Source organism: Hemicordylus capensis, chromosome 1 (assembly GCF_027244095.1).
Source record: "Hemicordylus capensis ecotype Gifberg chromosome 1, rHemCap1.1.pri, whole genome shotgun sequence".
In the NCBI taxonomy this organism is placed as follows: Eukaryota; Metazoa; Chordata; class Lepidosauria; order Squamata; family Cordylidae; genus Hemicordylus; species Hemicordylus capensis.
In genome coordinates this window covers 218167222-218178103 of record NC_069657.1, presented here as the reverse complement: position 1 = coordinate 218178103, position 10882 = coordinate 218167222, and the positions used below count along the sequence as shown (strand labels likewise).

Below are 10882 nucleotides of genomic sequence, written 5' to 3'. Positions count from 1 at the left end.
AAAGAAAAGCCAATTTGGGAATAAAGGCGAAAATGTGAACTGGATTATTTTCCTATATATACTCTGAGCTGAGAAGAATCTTCTTGTTCTTCCCCTAGTCTAGAGGTTCCCAACCTTTTTTTAAACAAGAGTACCACTTTTGTCACAAGCCTATTGTTCAGGTATGCAACGGAGATGTGTGTATGTGTACACACAAATTTAAGTGTTTCAGTTATGAGACAGGCTACTCCAGTCACTGACTTACATCCGGACTAACTTACTCATGAGTGCTCCCTTGGAAATTATTTGACAATAATTGACCAGTTTGCTTCTCCCATTAATTCCAACAGAAGTACTCAGTACTAATTTTCTGAAGCGTGTCAGTCAGGCTGAGGGGACTGGTATGCTGGGCTACAGCCCGCAACCAGCCAATCAGGATCAGAAGACGGTCTTCATCTTATTTATTTATTTATTTATTTATTTATTTATTTATTTACCAATCAAACTTCTGTACCGCCCAAATGTTCGTCTCTGGGCGGTTAACATAAAACAATTAAAACACATATAAAAAGTTAAAACAATTCTACAATTTAAAATCAACAATAAAATTAAAACAGACAATTTTAAAAAGCTGGGAAAGCTTGGGTGAAAAGATGGGTTTTCAGATTTTTTTAAAAATTGCCTTTTGCAGCAAACACATCACCAAGGAGTCATTGGCTTCAAGTGTGGGGAGGCCAGAGGTCTTTGATCCCCCTGGAGACCTTCCCATACCCCTAGGGGTACCTAGAACCCACTGTTGGGAACCCCTGCTCCACTCTAGAGACCAATTTCTTCCAGAGTAAATACAATTATGGAGCAGCCCAGTCCAGATCAGGACTGTGGTGTGTGCCAAGAGTTAAAGTCCTCCATGCTATGGTCCTATCCATAGAAGACCTGGTCTGGCTGCTGTTTCGTTAAAGGAAATGACCATTTTAGCATTAAGCATGTGGTTACTGTAATGTGAAACCTGATGCTTAATGCCTCCTTTTCTTTAATTAGATGTATTTGTTTTGTTGTCCATACACAGAGATGTATCTGACTGGGGTGTGGTTTTCTTGCTCCCCATTGTAGATAACAGGCACTCAGCATATACTCACACAATGCTACTTTATACAACGTGATCAAACTGCACCACTGATATATGTTCTTCATTAGTGAATGTGAACCTGGGAGCCATAGATTATCCATGGCACATCAAGGCCAAGCATAGGTGTTTTCTATGTGTATTTGTTTTGTTTCTCTTTGTTTTTGAGGTAGAAATGTGGAATGTGGGGGAGCAGAAAGCTTTTTCTGTGCAGTCACCACTTTTTAACATCAAAAACATTTCCCCCACTGCATTATGACCTCACAAAGGAAGCAGGAGTGATTCTTTACAAATGAATCAATCAGCTTAAGACAATGGGATGTGTGGTGTGTTGGTGGAAATGATTGTCTACTTTACCTTGACAAAAGAAATTGACAAAGGGTCACATTATTTCTCAACAGTTAGCATGGTGACCTCCCTTACTGAAGCTCCAGCTCCTCGTACATTTGAAAATGGAAAATTGCCAGTTTTCTGAAGCACATAACAAGCTAGCCTCCCCACTCTCCCCCCGCCCCCACACAGACACACACAGAGAGATACACACCTTTAGTCTGGGGCTCTAAATGAGGAATAGAGAATTGTGGGTCTTCCCATGTTTATTTGCTTGATTCAGACGAACAAGTACAGGAAGATGGAGATGGAGAGAGTACCCTTTGGTGGAGGGTGTGTGTGTGTCAAGCTTTGGTACCTAAAACTTTTCCAGAGGTAGAATGCAGTCCACATTTTAGCATTTATTCTGCTTGGATTCTCTCCCCCTCTCTCTTTCCCTCCTCTCACTTTTTGTGGCTTCCAAAGGAAAACACCCCCAAATAAATGTTTTTAACTTTATTGAAGCTCTTTCTGCCCAATCTCTTGAAATGCCTCAGATGTTTTGGTTGAAGAATTTACTGTTCTCGTACACCAAAAGACTGAGTATTACTTATAACAGGGGTAGACAGGCTTCAAATTTGCATTGTCTAATTTTTGTTTTTTGTGTTGTTTAAGACCATTTGTTTTGGTCTTACTGGTGATTGCCTTTTAAATGTACTGAGCAAGGACATGGATGCATATGCCATAGGGATGAACACTTTCACCATCTTTTGATGCAGCTTCCCAAAAATTGCCAAAGGGAACGGTGCATTTGAAGTACTGCCAAGAATCTGCTGACCCTACCCTTTGACTCAGCCCTCTGATGTCAATGCCAGCATCAGGAACAGGGCCAACCCCACCTCCCTCTTTTGAGCCACCCTCCACCATCTTCTAGCTATCTTACCTTCTGGGCTTGCCAGGGTTCCAAACCGCAGGTTGCAGGCAGAAGAGATGGAAGTGAAAATGGAGCTTCCATCATGGAGTGGCGGCCTCTGCTAACTGCTGCTGCTTCACTAGTTGAATTGCTTTCTCTCTGGCCACATTTGCATGTAACATGGAACCACACTCCCGCACCCATTCCTGCCACTCTCCCGTTTGAATTTGGATGTACTGGAGAGCTGTCTCTCTGCAGTCAGTGAGACTGCAGAGAGGAGGGGGACCTGGCTGTACAGGCTTATTTCTTTACTGACGGACAACCTGCACAGCCAATCATGCCGGAGCTGAGGGAGGAGCTTCCTCCCTCGACTCCGGTTCCAGGGGAAGCAGCCCGCCTTTCCAAATTCAGACATACTGTAGGTTGCCTGGAACCTCCGGTTACAGCAAAGAAACTTGCTACAACCTGAGGGTTCAGACTGCAGTTCCACATCTGAATCCTTGGTTTCATCAAGGATTCATCATCACGTGTAACCTGGGTTGCCCGCATTCAGATGTAACATTCGCCGAATCGCAGGCCCATTCAACTGCAGTTCCATGTGACTTTCGAATATGGCCACTTTCTTCCTGCGGTGTCTACCACCAATAGACTTGTGCACTTTGCTCCATATGGGAAGCAAAGTGCAGCACAGAAGCATGCTGAAGGAAAACACAGGGCTGGTGGTGACACCAGGAGGCAGGGCAGGACACAAGGGGGGGGGATAGAAAGGGGAGTATCAAGGAGCTGGGGCATCAGTAGGCAAACAAGGTAGGAGTGGAATGGGATTCCTGCATTCACTGCTCCATGGCACAAGCATCACCTGACGCCACCCCCTCACCTTGTTTCATGGGCAAGCTGTTCCTGGAAGGGGACATGCTTTTTGCCCCTGCTGCAGGTGTTTACAAAATGCTCCCTCTTTGACTCAGCCATGAATCTTCCTAAGATTGTAAAAAATATTTAGACTGTTCTTTTGGTCATCATTTTAAGAAACATGTACTGTTATTTCACTCTCCAGCATGTACGAATAACATTATGCTTGTTTAACACTTCCTTGTCTAAATCATTCTATCAACATAAAAGTAGCTATTGAGGCTCTTCACACAAGCAGCCCTACCCAGGCCTGGGCAGTCCTACCTGGGTAGGGCTGCTGTTGTGTAAAGCGTTAGTATCCTGGCTGATCCTGGTGCTGCAGGTAGCCTGAGCATACACAGAGCGGGTGCCTAGAGCACTCGGCTGAGGGAGAATCCCTCAGTGCACCACACTCCTCATGCAGTGCATTTAGGGATTTCTGGAGGCTGGGCTGTGTTGTCCTGGCCACCAGATGGCCCTGCGGCTCCCAGGCGAGCTGCTCATATGGGGGCGCGAGTTGCGCAGTCAGAAGAGGACCGGAGATAGTCTGAGGGGGAGTTGGGTGCTATCCTGCCTTCCTCCACCCTCCCCACTCATCCTGTGTTGTTCAAGCAGAATTTTCCCCATGTTCGGGTAATCTGGAACCCCACCCCACCATCCTTGGGTGTGCAATAGTTCATTTCCCCCATTCACTTTAATTAGTCTAATAGACACCCCCACCATGTCCTTTCAGTGAAACCCCCAAATTAAAAATACATGGAAGCGGGCGAGAGGGAGGGAGGGAATGGGGGAGGGAGACTGACCCTGTTATTGAAGAATACATGGGATGTGAGATGTTATAGGTAATACTAAATAGTGTTCTATATTACATTGATGTTTATATATTTTTACAGGGGCGTAGCTATAATTGAACAAAGTGGAACAAATGTCTCTGGACTTTGGTGGGAGGAGGGAGGCATAGGCTGGGTGACAGCTTGCTTTCTATTCTCGTCCTCCCTCCTCCCCAACTCTCTGGCTCACTGTTGGCTCCTGATCTTAGGACTCAGCTTAGCTTCCACAAGAGGGGAAAGGACGGAGTGTCAGGAAGCCTCTTTCTTGTCCTCTTGACTGGTCGGCTAGTGCTCAGGTTCACCCTCCCCCTCCCCTCCCTCTGCCTGACTGACAGGTTCAACAGGGAGGGGAATGTTACTGAGCATCAGTCAGTCAATCCCAAGGAGGAGAGAAAGGAGAGATGCTGCCTGACACCCCTGCCCCTCCTTCCTGAAGCTGAGACAGGAATGAAAATATCTTTAGTTAAAGGGGTTTAGAGGCCCTTTCGGAATCCTGCCCTCATTAAAAAGCATTCTTTTTAATGAGGGCAGGATTCCGAAAGGGCCTCTAAACCCTAAAACCTCTAAAAGTAGAATGATAATACTCCTCCTGCCCCCCCCACAATATTCCTTAGCAATGGGGTTCAGTTTACCCCTAAATCCTGAGGCAAAATTTGGAATTCAATTTCCTGTGAGTAATTTTGGCTGATATATGGGGGGGGGGGAAGGGGGGGAGAGGGAGAATGGGCAAGTACAAAAGACAAGCATTTTTAACGTATGAGTAAATGAGGTGATTGTAGTAGATGTATATGTTAAGAAAATGTTTCTGAGCCAGATGAATGTGTGTATGTGTGTGTGTAAGTGTACGGGTTTGTGAGAAGTGTGTGATATTATCTGCACAGAAGCCAGAGAAAGGGTGTATCGAGGGTATTTCATTTTTCACCATGTTCTTCCCATTCTTCTGCAGCAAAGACATAGGGCAAGGTGTGGAAAGGAAAGCAAGAGGAGCACAGGGTGGGTAGGGGGTCAAGGGCCTATCTTCACTTTTTGTTGCAAGGCCCACTGTGACCTTGCTACACACCTGTGTTTTTATGCTCTTTGGTGAGGGAGTCAGTTATGATTGCAAACGCAGAGGAGGGTGAAAAGAGTTAAATAAGCCTTAGAGAAGAGTAATTAAGTGAACAACTTCTGGAAATAGGAAGCTTCCCCCTTTCCCCACTTTTGCCTTCATGAATTGCATGTTTTGCCCCCTGTTCTTGCTCTGTAAATATAATAAAACAAAATGAAACATTAGGTTAAAGGGGTTCTGATTGTTAGGAAACATTTATTGTGTCTATAAAATGATGAAGCCCTAAAAGTGTATAAATAGCCCAGAAGGATGTGAGATAAAGCTTTGCTGGATTAGAAGACGTCAACTATAACAAAGGTTTTCAACATGTAAATCAGGCCATTAACTCTTACTTCAGTTAGGAAGCAGAGTTATAGAATATATTCTGTAAAAGTGCAACTTTGTATATAACGTCATGTTCAGGGTAATGTTCCAAAGGTGTAGCTCATGATCTAGTGTGGCAGATGTACATGCACAGCCAGGCTGTTCCCATTGGTGGCTCAGAAGTGACAGTTTCCTATGCACTTACATAGCTTCACTTTGCTATAGCTCATGTGGGAACCTCTGGTTGCAGCAGTTTTCGGCTGTGTGGTGGTAGCATTAAATAGTTATTTAACTTCTTGAACTCTCCTATGCATTTTCAATCATAACTGACACGCCCTGCCAAAAGAGCATAACCATTCAGGGAGAAATGGGGAGCAGGTGAGAGAAGGCAGTTGCGGTCCGAGATGCATTGCTGCTTCCTCTTATGCTCACCCTCTCGAGCAAGGGACATCTTCCCAGAGTCCCTTGAAAGGACACAGGAGTCTCAGGGAGGAAGATCCACTTACCAAGCGGGAGATAAGAGGGTAAAGGAGGAGGAGGAGGAGGAGGAGGAGCCAATGTCAAGAGACTCAGTGGTTGCTTCTCTCCCCACACCTCGCCTTGGTGAATAGGGAGTGAGAAGAAGGAAGTGCTTCTGCTGGTACCACCACATCCCATCCCCTCCACTCACCATGAAAGAGAGTGGGAGGAAATGCCCACTGGCCCACCCCATAACTGCTACCCCAGAACAACAGCTGCTGAGTCCTCCTCCTTCTCCATTCAGATAAGGGGGGATGTGTTGGAGGGCAAGAGCAAGCACCGTGGGGAGCATGGCCTTCTCCAAGGGCTCCATGAAACATAGCTCCACCCTTGCAGATAGGGATTGATTTTTACAGCTCCTCACCAGAGAACCTTGTTATGCCATTAACCCCAACTGCGCCCATGAAAGAAGCACAACACCTGCAGGGTTGAAAGAGGCCGTAATATGGTTTGTTCAGTCTGAGTGCGGAGCATGGCAGTAGAGAAACAGGAAATTCAAGTTTGAGACTAGGTTTTCACTGGGGAGAGGTGTTTGCTAACCTGTTCAGAGAGAAGCAGGATTTAGGGCCAAACTACGTGACACTGAATGAATATTTAGAAGATGAACTTAACTTGGAAGTGGACCAGAAGTAGTCCTTTTATCTTTAAAACCAAGCTGAATCAGGTTTGGATCCAGACCAGGAGAGTGGCATACAGTGAAGCGGGTTAGTACTTTCCCCTAAACTTCCCCACCCCCCATGGCTTACACCCAGAATGGCAGTTTGCATCAAATTGCTGCTGGGGGTGGAAAATCACGGCTTGGGGGGACAAACTGCCACTTCTAAAGTCATATTAATCCTGGTTAATGTCACATACAGTTTGGTCCTTTGTTACTGCCTACTGTGTACTTGCTTCTGTGCTCCCAGAATTTGCTCTTTGGTAAACAGATTATGTACACTAAGACACATTGAGTCTCCAGAGCATTTGCCTCCAATTTGACCCTATAAAGGCTACCAACCCTAGTGGAAGGGAGAGTGCAAAGCAATATTCCTGCCACTTGGCCTCCACTGTAATTTAAAATTACAAATTTTAAATGTGGTTTTAGCTTAACTCTATTAATTGTATACTTTACATTGTATCTTTTTTGTTGATTTTGTGAGCCACCTCAAGTAGTAGTGAACTGGAGGGGTGAGGTATAAATATTTCAAATAAATAAATAAATAAATAGTAAGTAAAACTTTATTTCGGTCGTAGACCAGCAATACAACAATATAAAACAAATAAGAAAATAATTATTTGTTTTATAAATAAATAAATACATACATACATACATACATACACACACACATACATAGACACATTCATTTCTGGGACTGTGTAAATAATTAATTTGTGGGGGGCACTGAGAGGAAACGATCATGTGTGAAGGGGAAATCCTGGTTTCCTCACTGGGAAGTGATTGCGTGAGAGACACAATCCTAGCTGGGTGCCACATGGAGCCACTGTACATCAGATCTAAAACTGTTGATGCCAGCTTGGCACGGTGCCCAAGGATTGCGCCTCACAGACAATCATTTCCTGGTCCTCCTATCAGGATTTCCCTCCTCAGACAGTCACTTTTTGTGCATCTTAGCTGGCCATTCCTCAGAGTAACTTTGTGATCATCAGAGAACACAGCCCAAGTGGTCCAAAAGATTCACAGGGGGGGTCAATTGGGGCTCTTTTGGAAGACTTGAGAAAGGTCTGGAGCTCTCAGAAGGCTACAGTCTTGGCAGGATGGCATGGAAAGGATAATGTGCTGTGGAGAACAAGTCCCCTGAGTGATTTCTGTACAAATATGTGCCACAGAATGCAGTCAGAGGAAATGTATAGCCTAATCCATTCACTTTGCAGCCATAATTTTTAAAAAATTACATCAGCACCAATCTCCTCAGTCTAACTGCATGAAACTGACAGCTCCATTTTTTCCTAACTGCTTTATGGATGGAAGAACAATAGTACTCAGTTGTAGGTACAAGTTTCTTTGTGACAAGTGTCATCCTTTACAATAATTCCATCATTAAAGAGGTTTACAAACAGCACTCATCTTCTATGGCCTACACTGTGAGTAGTTTATAGTTTGCTCCTATTTGTGTGAACAGTAACAGGCAAACATATGATATGGAAAGCACATTTTTTAATGTATTCCAAAGATCTGAGCTTGTATGGTAGTATATTAAAATAGAAGATGATGGGGATTCAACAATAGTTACTAATTATCAGTGGTGGCTGGAAAATGAAAATCGAATTCAATTAAATCTATGTAATTTGGTTTCATTTCAGGATATTTCAAGAGCAGTTCATCTTTTTTCTCTATTTAATTTTCTTTTTAACACATTTTGGGACCTTTCCTTCAGGGTAATGGTGCGGAAACAATCAAATGGCACTGTATTAGTTGATTGCTGCTTGCAGTTATCAGTAATAGTATTTATAGTATTGATATATGTGTTTTGCCTTTAGACACTAACACTAACATCACTAGCAAGACTAACCTTAGATCAGGAGTGTAGCTATAATTGAGCGGATGGGTTCAAAGAACCCGGGCCCCCAAGCTCCTGAGGGACCTCCAGCTCCACCCCTCCCTATTTTCTTCATCATCTCCCTCACTCTGAGGGACTGCTGGAGAGAGGGGCGAACATGGGCCCCCTTTCCCCTAGCTACACCCCTGCCTTTGATTGAAGTTGGATGGGCAATGTTAATGGGATTTATATCAGCTAATGATACACTCTGAGCAGCTTTACCCATTTGCCACCAAGTCAATAAGCTGGGAACTTCTAGTTCCTGGCAAGCATGTGCTTTCAGAGGGTGTGTCATTTGAAGCCACCGCCCACCAATTCCTGTCCTGGGTTACTGAGATGCTTTGCCTAACTTTACTTTAAATCAAAGTCAGGTGAATCTCAATAGCATCTCAGTAACCTGGCGTGGGAACCAGCAGTTCACATAACATACCCACCGGGAGTGCTCGCTGCTCACTGCAAAGCAGATTCTCACAGAGTTTAATGACTTGGCGACAATCATGAGAACTCATCCTCTGCCTTTCTTTTCTGTCCCCTTGATGAGTAAAAAGGATATTGTAAGTCAACCTTGTTCTATTTTAACACTAGGAGCTGCCTTGCACATTCTATGGTGACAGGCTGTGTTTCTCCATTGTTTCATCAATGCAGTGGGGAATCAAAGACAACCCAGCAATTTAAATTAGAGCAGGCCTGATCAACCTAGCCCCGCCCCCCAGCTGTTTTTGGACAACAACTCCCATAATCCCCAGCCACAGTGGCCAATAGCTAGGGATTATGGCAGTTGTAGGCTAACATCTGCAGGAGGGCTGAAGTTGAGCTGCCCTGTATCACAGCATGCATCCTTATCATATACATTGTTTAAAACCCATGTAGTCTGACAACTTGTTAGACATGCTTTGTAGTCCAACATCTGGGTAGGCTAACATCTGCAGGAGGGCTGAAGTTGAGCTGCCCTGTATCACAGCATGCATCCTTATCATATACATTGTTTAAAACCTGTGTAGTCTGACAACATGTTAGACATGCTTTGTAGTCCAACATCTGGGTACTTAAGGTTGGGAACCCCTGCCTTAGAGCATAAGGAGAGAGAGGCCACATTTGCATATAACACAGAACCTCAGGTCCAATGGTTCTATCCCTGCCCACCGGTGCGGTTACCTGTCTGCATTCAGACGTAACCACCAAAACCCTCTCTACAGTCAGGGAGATTGCAGATTGGAGGGGGAACTGGTTGTGTGGGCTTCCTTCTGGAATGAAGGACAGCCCCGGCAGCCAATCATAGCCGATCACAATTATGCAGTCAAGTTTCCCGCATTTGGGGAAATTGCAGGTGTCAGCACACCCGAAGTGCAATGGATGAGCCCCACCTTGGGAAAACCACCTTCATGATCATGGTGTCTCCCCTGCCAGGAGCTTCCTCCCTCAACTCAGGTTGGAGCTCAGTGGGGCTGCAGTTCAGCATTTGGATGTAACACTGACACCTTAAAACCTCAGGTAGGAGTGGCAAAATCATCTACAAACCAAAGGTTCAAATTGGAGTTTTGGGAGGGAAATCTCAGGTCACTTTTGTGTCTGAACCATGGTTGCATGTGTTCAGACATACTAAAAATTCAACCTCAGGCCCCTTCAACTCTGGTTTCATGTTACATACAAATGGGGCCTCAGATAGAAACAATCTGAAGTCTGCCAGTAGGAAGTGAACAGTGGGGAAGAAAGTGATGGAAGTGTAACAAGAAAAGAATTTGATCAAATTAGTCACACATGCACCACTTGGATATCACTGTACTTTCAAGTTCTACACATCTTACTCTATGGGAATCAGGTCGTAAAGCACTCTTGTGGGGTGAAATATTATGTCAGGATCAGCCTATGGACTGGTATATGGAAGATCTGGTTGAGCTTTATAGAGTTCTGTGCATTGCAACTTTGGGAACTCCCACATATCCCAGCATCTCCTAATTAAGCTTTGGTGAGCTTGTTCAGCCATGAGGTCATCTTCTGAACTTTGGGTGACTTCTGATAAACGTGGCACACACATTCCCGTCCTTGCTATCAAGGCATTTATCATATGCGAAAGACTCCACCCTTCCCTTTGGTCCGAGTGCTCAGGCTTGATTGCAAGCCGCAGCATCCACATAGCCTTTTGCCACATGCCAGGCCATGTGCTATGTCTAATAATGTGCTGAAAATGCAAACGCATCAAAAGAATGAGAATCATAAGGACGTCTTTACAAGGTATTTGCTATCGCTCACCCTGTAACTATTATTTTAGGCGAAACATTGTAATTGTGGTTGAATGGCAGATTACAGATTTATACCAACTTCCTTCAGTCAACTACTACCATTATGCTCCTAAATTTGGACATGCCCACAGTG

The 10882-nt window shown here is 44.5% G+C and overlaps 1 pseudogene; it reads right to left on the bottom strand.

Annotated features, from left to right (window-relative positions):
* Positions 1-9770: 9770 nt before the first annotated feature.
* LOC128341412 (uncharacterized) lies at positions 9771-9922 on the bottom strand (annotated as a pseudogene).
* Positions 9923-10882: the final 960 nt, after the last annotated feature.